The sequence below is a fragment of the Piliocolobus tephrosceles genome, chromosome 1 (genome assembly GCF_002776525.5).
Source record: "Piliocolobus tephrosceles isolate RC106 chromosome 1, ASM277652v3, whole genome shotgun sequence".
NCBI lineage: Eukaryota > Metazoa > Chordata > Mammalia > Primates > Cercopithecidae > Piliocolobus > Piliocolobus tephrosceles.
Genome location: NC_045434.1, coordinates 171,271,207 through 171,284,294, shown reverse-complemented (window position 1 = coordinate 171,284,294; position 13,088 = coordinate 171,271,207). Strand labels below are relative to the sequence as shown.

At 39.9% G+C, this 13,088-nt stretch overlaps 1 pseudogene across 1 annotated transcript; it reads right to left on the bottom strand.

The window, feature by feature from the left end:
- Nucleotides 1-6,493: 6,493 nt before the first annotated feature.
- LOC111523999 lies at nt 6,494-6,998 on the bottom strand (annotated as a pseudogene). Its single transcript, XR_002725659.1, has one exon. The product of XR_002725659.1 is annotated as a protein shisa-5 pseudogene (transcript).
- Nucleotides 6,999-13,088: the final 6,090 nt, after the last annotated feature.

Below are 13,088 nucleotides of genomic sequence, written 5' to 3'. Positions count from 1 at the left end.
ATTCCTAGCGTGGTAACTAGCACTTGGTAGGCACCCAGTAAATATCTGTTGAATTTAAAAAGAAAGTAGAATGAATGATAGAATTAAGAAATCCTATTTTATTCCCATCAATGTAATATTCAGTTAGAAATTATTGTATGAAACTTTGCTGGGGAACAGGATATTTACATAATCTCAAAGTATCCAATGGAGAGATCTTTTGGACACCACTTTAATCAGTGATCAAACTTAGCATAACCATAACGGAATGAACTGACAGTTGCCTCCTGATGTGATATAGTGGGAAGTACACAATATCAGCTATGAAGTATTCTTGCCAAGAATGTTTAACCTAATTTTTGAAAGGCAATACAATAAAAACAGATTGTGAGACATTCTGTGAGACAGCTGGCTAGACTATTTTTTTTTTTTTTTTTTTTTTGAGAAGGAGTCTCACTGTCTCATCCAGGTTGGAGTGTGATGGCACCATCTCGGCTCACTGCAACCTCCACCTCCTGGGTCCAAGTGATTCTCCTGCCTCAGCCTCCAGAGTACCTTGGATTACAGGCATGTGCCACCACGCCCAGCTAATTTTTATATTTTTAGTAGAGATGGGGTTTCACCATGTTATTTGGCCAGGCTGGTCCCGAACTCTTGACCTCAGGTGATCCACCCACCTTGGCCTCCCAAAGTGCTGGGATTACAGGCATGAACCACCAGCGTGCCTGGCTTTTTTTTTTTTTTTTTTTTTTTTTTTTTTTTTTTTTTTTTTTTTTTGAGTTAAGAGTTTTGCTCTTGTTCCCCAGGCTGGAGTGCAATGGCACAATCTCAGCTCACCACAACCTCCACCTCCCAGGTTCAAGTGATTCTCCTTCCTCAGTCTCCTGAGTAGCTGGGACTACAGGCATGCGCCACCATGCCCAGCTAATTTTGAATTTTCAGTAGAGATGGGGTTTCTGCATGTTGGTCAGGCTGGTCTCGAACTCCTGACCTCAGGTGATCCACCTGCCTCAGCCTCCCAAAGTGTTGGGATTACAGGTGTGAGCCACCGCACCAGCCCACCTGGCCATATTTTTGTAAGTCAATATTATCTAAGGGAAAAAAAGCAAGGGGAACTTTTATAGATTAAAAGTGACTAAAAAGATAATACATGCAGCAACAATGCATGGTCTTTGCTTGGATTCTCAACTGAGTAAAGACAACTTTGAAGGACGTTTGTGGACAATTAGGGAAATGTGAATATGGACTGACGATTAGACAAGATTATCATATCAGTGTTAAATTTCTTGGGTGAGATAATGCCATTGTGATTACGTAGGAGAATATCCTTGTTCTTAGAAACTACCAAGAGTTGATATTTTGAAAAAGTTAATAATATTGATAAACCTTTAGCTAGACCAAGAAATACAGAAAACAAAATTTATTACTACAGATATTTAAAGGATAAAAGAAAATACTGTGAACAAATTTATGCCAAAAAGAGAGAAAAATTAAGAAAGAAATTGAATTCTTAATTAAAAACACTCCTGTAAAAGAAACTCCAGGTACGAATGACTTTACTGGTTAATTTTACTAAACTTTTAAGAAACAATACTACACAAACTCAGAAAATAGAGAAGGGAGAAATAATTTTTGATTCATTTTATGATGTCAGCATAACCTGATACTGAAACAGGCATTACAAGAAAATAAAAGATTATGCCTCATGAACATAGATACAAAAATTCCTTTTTTCATTTTATTTATTCATTTATTTATTTATTTTTGAGACAGAGTCTCACTGTGTCACCCAGGCTAGGATGCAGTGGCACGGTCTCAGCTCACTGCAACCTCTGCCTCTGGATTCAAGTGATTCTCCTGCCTCAGCCTCCTGAGTAGCTGGGACTACAGGCATGCGCCACCATGCCCAGCGAATTTTTTGTATTTTTTTTTAGTAGAGATGGGGTTTCACCATGGTGGCCAGGCTGGTCTCAATCTCCTGACCTCAAGTGATCCACCTGCCTCGGCCTTCCAAAGTGCTGGGATTATAGGCATGAACCACTGCATCTGGCAACAGATACAAAAATTCTCAACAAAATATTAGCAAATAGAATTCAGTAATATGTAATATAATTTGAGCAAGTGAAGTTTAGTGCAGAAGTCCAAGGTTGTTTTAACATTCAAAGGTCAATCAATTTAGTTCACTGCATTCACAAAGTATAGGAGAAAAACCATATGATCATGAATGGATGTTGAGCATTTGCAAAACTCAACATCCATTCATGATTGAAAAATAAACTCTCAAAAATAGTAAGAAAATAGAACTTCTTTATTCTCTAAAGGGTATTTAGGCAAAATTTACAGCTAACCTCATTTTTTTCCCCCCACGCGAGACAGTCTCGCTCTGTCACCCAGACTGGAGTGCAGTAGAGCTATCTCGGCTCACTGCAACCTCCACCTCCCAGGTTCAAGAGATTCTCCTGCCTCGACCTCCCGAGTAGCTGGGATTACAGGCACGTGCCACCACACCCGGCTAATTTTTTGTATTCTTAGCAGAGATGGGGATTTCACCATGTTGGCCAGGCTAGTCTCGAACTCTTGACATTGCGATCCGCCTGCTGTGGCCTCCCAAAGTGCTGGGATTACAGGAGTGAGCCACCGTGCCCAGCCAACTAACCTCATATGTAATTGTTACACTGAATGTTTTCTCTCTCAGATCGGAACAAGGTGAGGATGCACACTCTACTTCTATTCAACATTACACTGGCTATCTTAGTCAACACTATCTTAGCCAACACTAAGCCAACTATATTGGCTCCAGCACAACACTAAAAATGCACATAACCTTTGATCCAGCAACTCTACTACTAGGAATCTACCCTAAGGAATTATAAATTTCCCTTAAACTCATTTGTGCAACTGTTTACTTGACATCTCTTATTGTGTGTCTAGTAGGCATCTCAAATTTATGATGTCCCAAACTAAACTTTTAACTTTTATTCCATAAAACCTGTTTCTTCCGTGTTTCCTCTCAGTAAATGGCCTACAATCACCCAAATGCTAAGGACAATCAATCTTGATTCTTCCTGTCTGTTATCTAAATTATCAGCAAATTCTGTCAACTGCATCACCAAAATATATTTATGTTTTATATATACTTATATGTATATGTATTATGAATCTGATGACTTTTTACCTTTTTCATCATTGTGCCTTACCGGCTCTAATTAGCTGGCATACCAGTCTCTGATGTAATCACTATGGCTTTGGCCAACCTTGAGTCATGCCCATCTCTGGTGCATTGAGTGATTTCTCCCCAAAGCACCTGGATGAATGGATACTGGCAAAAAGATAGATTTTGGCTAAAATGCTGCTGGATGACTGTTTAATTGCTTAGGTTGTCTGTTTATATTTACATATGTGGTAGACTAGGAAAAACGGAAAGAAAAACAGCATTTAGTGTTTATGATGCGCTATAAAATATTCTTATGTGTAAACATAAGAAAACATGCTTGTTTTCAAATGTGTATTAACTTAAGCAACCTAAACAAATCTTTTAGCATATTTTAAATTATCTAGAGCCAGTTTATTCTTTTAAAAAGTCATATTAATAACTTAATAAATCCTTTTTGACATAGAATGGAACAATTTGATGTTATATGCAATATGATAGATTCCTTTATATGGCAAAAATACTTTTTTTTTTTTTTTTTTGAGACGGAGTCTTCCTCCGTCACCCCGGCTGGAGTGCAGTGGTACGATCTCAGCTCACGCAACCTCCATCTCCCGGTTCAAGCAATTATCCTGCCTCAGCCTCCTGAGTAGCTGGGACTACAGGTGCCCACCACCATGCCCAACTAATTTTTGTATTTTTAGTAGAGAATGGGTTTTACCATGTTGGCCAGGCTGTTTTCGAACTCCTGACCTCAAGCAATCCACCTACCTTGGGCCCCCAGAGTGCTGGGATTACAGGAGTGAGCAACCACACCCAGCCTAAAAATACTTTTTTCATTCTTTGTTTTCTTTCTTTCTCTTTTTTTTTTTTTTTAGATGGAGTCTCACTCTGTTGCCCAGGCTGGAGTGCAGTGGCTCAGTCTTGGCTCACTGCAACCTCCACCTCCCAGGCTCAAGAGATTCTCCTGCCTCAGCCTTCCGAGTAGCTGGGACTACAGGCGCATGCCACCATGCCAGCTAATTTTTTTGTATTTTTAGTAGAGATGGGGTTTTACCATGTTAGCCAGGATGGTCTCGATATCCTGACCTCATGTTCCACCCACCTCATCCTCTCAAAGTGCTGGGATTACAAGCATGAGCCACCATGCCCAGCCAAAAATACTTTTTTTCTAAGGGGCTATTTAATTCAGTGCTCACACACTTAAAACATAAAAGTAGGCCTGCTGTACATTTTTGTTCAAGTATCCTTTAAAACCTCTGCTCAGTCTATTGCTGATTTATCTAGTTTCTTCATTAGACCCCCAAAAGAAGAGTTTTCTTCATTTGAAATATATAATTGCCAATTAGGGCATAGTTCTAAACTTGAAACAGTCTTACAAAAATTATCCTATGTAACTGTAGTAACTGCTTTAACTGCAACATTTTAGAAGAATTATAACTCTTTAAAAGAAATATTCTTTATATTTAATCTCATATGATTATTGCTGTTCAAGAAAGTTATGTCTGTCGGATGCAATGTGTACATTCAATACACATGTATTAATTACATCCAACAGTACCACTATATGTGAGGACTGTAACAGGTGGTAAGGTACAAAAACTTAATTTTTGCCTACATGGAATTATAGTTTAGGCCTATTTATATAGAAGTGGTTTGTGCTGCCTCCATATGATCTATGCTTAAATATAGTTTATTCTATTTATTTATTATATTTATATTAATATAATTTATTTTCAGCTGACACCTAATGCCTTGTTCCTATTGACTCCCTTGTCCTTCAGGTCTAAGGGTGTTGCTAATGGCTTCTGGCTGTCTTTGGTTCTTAAGATGTTTTTCGGCCGGACGTGGTGGCTCAAGCCTGTAATCCCAGCACTTTGGGAGGCCGAGACGGGCGGATCACGAGGTCAGGAGATCGAGACCATCCTGGCTAACACGGTGAAACCCCGTCTCTACTAAAAAATAAAAAAAACTAGGCGGGCGAGGTGGCGGGTGCCTGTACTCCCAGCTACTCGGGAGGCTGAGGCAGGAGAATGGCGTAAACCCGGGAGGCGGAGCTTGCAGTGAGCTGAGATCCGGCCAGAGTACTCCAGCCCGGGCAACAGAGCGAGACTCTGCCTCAAAAAAAAAAAAAAAAAAAAAGATGTTTTTCTTCCCTTGTTTTTTTTTTTTTTTTTTTTGGTTTTTTTTGTTTTGTTTTGTTTTGTTGTTGTTGTTTCCAAACGATTGCATTTATTATAAATAAGGGTACAGACCCTAGACTCAGAAACACAACAGATTCAAAGCTAAGACAGCTCTGGTGAAATAGTAATAGAGGGAGGAGGAACACTGAGGTATTCATATCTGGGCCAGAGCTGCCATCCAGGGCCCCACACCCCACCTTTGGTCCAGATGGTCCCTTGGCCCAGGTGACCCTGCTGCCAGAACACCCTGGACTGGGGTACAGGAGTTGCATATTCCATGAGGCTGGTGTCAGGGAAAGCAGGGACTCACAGTTGCCAGGTTGTCCATCTCCTCTGAGCCAATTTCCCTCCACAACCCAGGGGTTTCAGTCTCATATCAACGATCATGTTTCAAAACAGAAAACAGGCAAAATATTTGGCTTAAATAAAATGAAAACACTGCAGGTAAGAAACCTGAGTGTGCTAGTAGACAGGAGCCCTGCTCACCTGTAGGAAGGGAGGGCCAGCAAGAGCAGCAGAGCTCCCTGTGGGCAGCTAGGCTGTGTGTGGATGTGGACCTCTGGGTGGTCCCAGGGAAGATGCAGGGACAGGGGACAGTCCAGGCAGACAGCTATCAGGTGAGTAGGGCTCTGCCTGAGATGTTCTGGCATCAGGAGGCTGCCTGACCCCCAACAGGCATGACACAGGCTCCAGGGAACAATGGAACATCTGCCCAAAGGATCAAAGCCCAACTTGGTCAGATCCCAAGCTTCACCTGCATCACCTTGAGCAGCAGCTGGCTACGCTGCCGAAACCAGAACACATCTGCATCATACAGAAAGCTGCGCCATTCTGGTGTGACAGGCCATACTTGGTCACCCTAGGGTAAGCTGGAGAAGAACTCCAGATGTGCCTTGGAGAGTCCCCTACCTCTCAGAGGCCACCTCACAGGGTGCCCCCACCACCCCATTCTTTGAGTTTGGCTTGAGATTTTAGGAAGCATAATTTCAGGTGAGGAAGAAAACAAAGTCTGGTCCCAGCCCACTCTGGCAAGGATCGTTCCCCACCTCGTCAGCATCAGAGGAAGCCACATATACAGGCAGGACACACACAGCACGCATGGGCCACAAGGAACAGTGCCTGCACACCACTCACACACACACAACATAACCAAGTGGCAGCCAGAGAGGCCGGGGGACGCTCAGAGGACCACCTTCGGGGCATCCATGTAGGCCGGGTTGTAAGGAGCCTGGCTGGCGGGGTAGGGTGCGGCTGCTCCTCCAGCCGGGGTCTCGGGGTCTCGGCGGGCCCATGGGCTGGGCCAGGTAAGGTGGTTACTGCGTTGGGTAGGGTGCTGCTGGCATCCCTGGCTGAGGCGGCATGGTGTGGTAGCCCTGGTAGCTTGGTCCAGGGTAGCTGGGCGGCACACTTGGAGGCTGAGGATAAGGGGCATACACTACAGTGGTGGATGTGGTGGTGGTGACAACCGGACGTGGTCGGCGGCACGTCTTATACAGGCAGCAGCAGGAGCAGGTGAAGTAGATGATGACAGTGATGACAGATAGCACAAAGATGGTCAGGCCAACGGCCAAGGTCGCTCCGAACCCCATGTTAGCCTCTGCCTTCACCCAGAGGCCTCCTGTACCCCTGGGCTTCCCCTCTTCCCATCGTGGGCCACTCAGTTTCAACTTCCTCCCCTTTTGGAGAAAAGGCTGTTTTGTTTGTTTGTTTGTTTTGAGACGAAGTCTTGCTCTGTCGCCTAGGCTGGAGTGCAGTGGCACAGTGTCGGCCCACTGCAACCTCTGCCTCCTGGTTTCAAGCCATTCTCCTGCCTCAGCCTCTTGAGTAACTGGGATTACAGGCGTGCGCCACCGCGTGCGGCTATTTTTTTTGTGTTTTTAGTAAAGCGGGGTTTCAACATGTTGGTCAGACTGGTCTCAAACACCTGATCTCATGATCTGTCGACCTCAGTCTCCCGAAGTGCTGGGATTACAGGCGTGAGCTATAAATAGTTCTTCTATAAAACTCTCTTAATTTAAGTCGTTCTGAGTATGCCATCTGTTTTATGCAAGGACTTTGATTAATACAATCTTTGTGAATATGTGATCTGAATGAAGGTTGATGTTTGAAATACTCAGATTTTGGTTAACTATAGATTTGTTTGAGTAAATACATTAAAAAGCTTGCTGCTTATTTTTGAAAGTAACGCTCCCTCCATCTCCTTTATTCTTCATCTCAACATTGTTTGTTTCCATAACTCTTATCTAAAGAGTTTTGTATTAATAACTCTTATCTAAGATTTAGCCTTTTTACTTGCTTTTTTATAATCTTCTCTAGTAGACTGTAAGTTACATGAGGACAGGGACCATGTTTATTTTTTCACGATTATATTCCTTGTGACTACCATATAGTAGATAATACAAATTTGCTTGTCCACTTATTTAACAAACAATTATTAATTGAGCACCTAGTATGTGCCAGGCCATTTTAGGTTCTGGAAACAGAAAAACATGGCCCAAGTTCCTTCTCTTATGAAATGAATAAAACATTGAATTCCAAATATAGGTCTGTGTGATATTAATCACCCTTATATTAAAACAAGGCATTCTATGAACAAATATATTTGGGAAATATTTACTTGAAAGTTAATTTTTTGTTGATTTTTGTCTCAGTTACATAATAGGCACATTAGAATTTCCAAGAGGTAATTGATATATATGCAGTGTTTTCCAAACTTTTAAATCACAAAGCCCTCTTTTCAATGAGCAAAGATTAAGACTTTAGGCCCGGCGTTGTGGCTTATGCCTATAATCCCAGCATTTTGGGAGACCAAAGCAGGAGGATTGCTTGAGCCCAGGAGTTCCAGGTTACAGTAAGCTATGATTGTGTCACATGGTAAGACTATGTCCCCCCCCCAAAAAAAAAAAAAAATCAAGGTAAGCCATAACTTTTTTTTTTAACAAAGGTGGGGGAATGGTTGTTGTTTTGGATTTTTTGGGTCAGGAAAAATTTGACTAGAGGTACAAATTACCTGTCAAGTCCATTGCCATTTGTTATCCTTTAATTGATTAAAATTATATAATACACGATAATCTTCATGAATTCAGGAACCAGTGATGACTCTTTTAAAAGATACAAAAGAGGGAGGCCAAGGTGGGTGGATCACTTGAGGTCAAGAGTTCGAGACAAGCCTGGCCAGCATGATGAAACCTCATCTCTATTAAAAATACAAAAATTAGCTGGGCATGGTGGTGGGCACCTGTAATCCCAGCTACTCGGGAGGCTGAGTCAGGAGAATTGCTTGAACCTGGGAGGCACAGATTGCAGTGAGTAGAGATCATGCAACTGCACTCCAGCCTGGACAACAGAGCGAGATCTGTCTCAAAAAAAAAAAAAAAAAAAAAAAGATTAAAAAGAATTTTAAACAGTTTTGCAGTTGACTCATGGGGTGATGTATAATTAATAATAGATCTTTAGTATAATAATTTGCTCCTCAAGAGATGTGCATGACGTTTAAACAGTTGGTAAAATTTCAAAATCATCAGTGTTCAATTCAGGGTCATACCAACATAACTTTAATGTATTTTACTGACTCATCAGTATGTACTACTGCACAAACCATATACCTTCTCAATTCCACAACGTGTGTGTTCTTTTTCTCCCAGAAGACGTCGTAGTTACAACTCTTTTTCTTTTTTTTTTAAATTTCTTTTTAGATGGTGGTCTCACTGTGTTGCCCAGGCTGGTCTCAAACTCATGGGCTCAAGTGATCCCCTTGTCTCAGCCTTCCAAAGTTCTGGGATTACAGGCACGAGCCACCATGCCCAGTTTAGTTACACCTCCTAATCACTATGTATTTGAAAAAATTTATCATCATTGAGCCTCAGTTTCTTCAACTATAAAATGAGATAATAATAGCTACCTCACAGGATTAAATAAGTTCATATACATAAAATTTCTCTCACGAGTGGAAGATTACAGACAAGCCAGGGAACAGGCTAGAATAATCCATGTGGTAGTGGACTAGAGTTGGAGACATCAGTAAGAACTCATGTATAGATACAAATGGTTACATTTAGAAATATTTACAGATATGTGTATACACATGGATTAGTATACACACATATATTTCTTTGATCTGTCAGCTGAGAAGGCCTAGAAGAAATGATATCCCATTAGCAATGAGCAGACTTAGTGCCCAGATCTTGGTTTCTAATACTATTCTCTATGAAAAGGATCCAGGGCTTCTTGGAGAAATAGCTGATTCTAGGGACTGGGGCAGCAAATATACAAGATGAACCTGGATCATCTTGTAGGTAAGGAATTTTTCAAAACACACCCTCCACACTCTCTCTCTCACACACACACACACACACACACACACACACACAGATGGGATATGTCAAAGGGGCACAGAAGCCCGTTGAAAGAACCCATAATGACCAAAAGTGAAACAATTTGAGCAATGAAATAAAGTAGCACTGGATTATACCCAAAGTATAAAATAAATATCTAGGAGTCCATACTAATATAAATAAATGATTGAATAAATTGATAAATTGAAGCAAATAGATAAATTTCTCATACCAAAGAATTCCAAATATATTATGCAGATACTCCACCCTAAAGAAGGGGAGCCTCTCCACTCCTGAAGTGTGGGCTGCATATAGTGACTTTTCTACCAAAGAGTACAATATGGAAAGGCAGAAAAAAAGAGATATTTTACAGTGGAAAAGCGAAACAAACGCTACTTTAGTTGGATGATGAACATCAACATCAACTGTCCTAAACCATGTTGGTGGTATATAATTCTGCTATGTGATAAAAATGGCACTTTACATTTGTGGTCTTCCTTTAAAAATTTTATAACCACAGCCTAATCATGAGAAAAACATTAGACAAATTCTAATAGAGAGGCATCCTACAATATAACCTTACCAGTACTCCTCAAAACTCCCAAGGTCATCAAAAACAAAGTCTGAGAAAATGTCACAGCCAACAGGGGCCTACAGAGACAACAGAACTAGATGTAATGTGAGATCCTGGATGGGATTATGGAACAGAAAAAGGACATTAGGTAAAGCTTAAGAAAACATGAATAAACTGTGGACTTTAGTTAATAGTAATGTATCTTCTGGTTTATTATAATAATGTATCATACTATAATGTAAGATGTTAATAATAGGGGAAACTGTGTGGATCAGGTGGGGTGTATAAGGGAACTCTCTGTACTTACTACCTGCTTAACTTTTCTGTAAATCTAAAACTGTCCTAAATAATAAACTTGATTAATGAAAAAACGCCTCTCATGATGCCTGGTATGTGAAAGCTGATAATCATTGTTATCATCATTATCATTATTGGTAATATAACCTATGTTTTTCTAATTTGTACTAGTTTATGGTCATAAATATAATTTTAACTTATAATAATCATCCTTGTTTCAATGGAAGCCACTGTGGCATAGAGAAGAAGCATGTGAGCTTTAGAGAAAAGCACACAGATTAAAAGCCTGGCCCTGAATCTTTACAAGCTTTGTGACCTTAGGCAAGTTGTACTTTACCTCTCTAATTCCCTTATTTTAAGGATGGGGCTAAAAATAGCACCTACAATGACTGTATAGAGTTATTGATAGAATGACATGTAGTAACATTCTTTCATTCATTCTATTCATTTTTAATGAGGGCCTACTGTGAAGAGAACCAAGAAAGAAAAGGGCTTTTTTTTTTTTTTTTTTTTTTTTTGATGGAGGGAAGACAGAAAATAGTAGGAGTTCAGTTTTAGACCTGTTGAATTTGAGATGCTTATTAGATCTCCAGGTGATAACATCAAATAAATGGTTATACATGAGTGTCTTGAACACTGAGAAGAGGTTAAAGCTGGAGATAAAATTTAGCTTTACAGTTTTGGGACTGGGTAAGTTGACCTGGGGAACATACAAACAATTAGAGCTCACGTGTCAGAAGAATGAGGAAAAAATAAATAAACGACTGAAGAAAAAGAATCAGAGAGGCGAGGAGAAAAATCAGGAGACAATGATGTCATAGACATAAGAAAGAAAAGTTCAAGAAGTGTTGAATACTGCAAAGAAGTCAAGTAAAATGAGGAAAGATCGGATTTGGTAATACTAAAGCTGTTGATGACATTGGCAAGAGTAGTCTCAGTTACATATGAAGTAATAAGGGCAGAAGCCAAAATGAAGTGGGTTGAAGAGTAAACGGGAGATGGGGAAGAATGGACAATGAGTATAGAAGAGCTTGAGAATTTTGCTCTGAAAATGAGCAAAGAAATGAGGTGATAGTTGAGGGTGAATTTAGTGTCAAGGGAAGGTTTCTAAATATAAGATACTAGAGTATGTTTGTAGCAGTAGAATGATCCTGTGAAAAGTAAAAAAATCTAGTGTACAGCTGGGTACTTAAAGAGGTTTTTTTTTTAAGGTATTATTATTATTATTATTGGATCTTCAATCTCCTACCTCCAAAATCTCACCCAGCTATGTCTGGAAGTCTGAGCATATCTCATGTGAGATCATGAATAGTCCCTCTTCTACCATCTGTCATGCAGTACTCTCCTGCTAGACTCCCTTCAGTGAAATCTCCTGACTTCCCACTGCCTGTAGTATTATTTAATGATGTCTCTGCACTGCCACTGGCCCTAATGCCTATCATCTTGAGTATTCTGATGTTCATTCCAAAGGGATTATCTCCTGATGCTCCCAAAGCTGATGGAAATCCTTTAGATGCCAAAATAGTACAAACTTCTTCAAGTTCTCAGTGGGCAATATTTGGGGCAGAAGAGGTGAGAATGCCCTTCTCCCTCACTTTATATACCTGGGAACCAAGCAATGCCAATTGTGACTTATGGTCTCCCAGAGTAATTTCTAAAAATAGCCGTTCAGGGCAATTAGACAAGAGAACAAATTAAAGGGCATCCAAATTGGAAAAGAAGAAGTCAAATTATCATTGTTTGTAGATGATAGTATCTTATATTTGGAAAAATCTAAAGACTCCACAAGAAACTATTAGAACTGATAAACAAATTCAGAAAAGTTGCAGGGTACAAAACCAACATACAAAAATCAGTAGCATTTTTATATGCTAACAGTGAACAATCTGAAGAAGAAATTAAAAAGTAATCTCATTTACAGTAGCCACAAATAAAATTAAATACCTAGCAATTAACTTAAGGAAAAGATCTTTGTAAGGAAAACTATAAATCGCTGATGAGAAAAATTGAAGAGGACATCAAAAAATGTTAATGGAGTGGAAGAATCAATGTTAAAATGTCCATACTACCCAAAGCAAGCTACAGATTCAATGCAATCCCTGTCTAAATACCAATGACATTCTTCACAGAAATGGGAAAAAAAATCCTAAAATTTATATAGAACCACAGAGACCCAGAATAGCGAATCCTAGGATAAAGCAAAAAGAACAAAACTGGAAGAATCACATTATCTGACTTAAAATTATACCACAGAACTATAGTAATCAAAACAACACAGTACTGGCATAAAAACGGACGGACACAATAGACCATTGAAACATAATAGAGAAGCCAGAAATAAATTCATACACCTACAGTGAACTCATTTTTGACAAAGGTGCCAAGAACATACACTGGTGAAAGGACAGTCTCTTAAATAAATGGTGCTGGGAAAATTGGACCCCTATCTTCAGAAGAATAAAACTAAACCCTTACCTCTCACCATAAACAAAACTCAAATGAAAATGAATTCAAGACTTAAATCTAAGACCCCAAACTATGAAACTACTAAAAGAAAACTTGGAGAAACT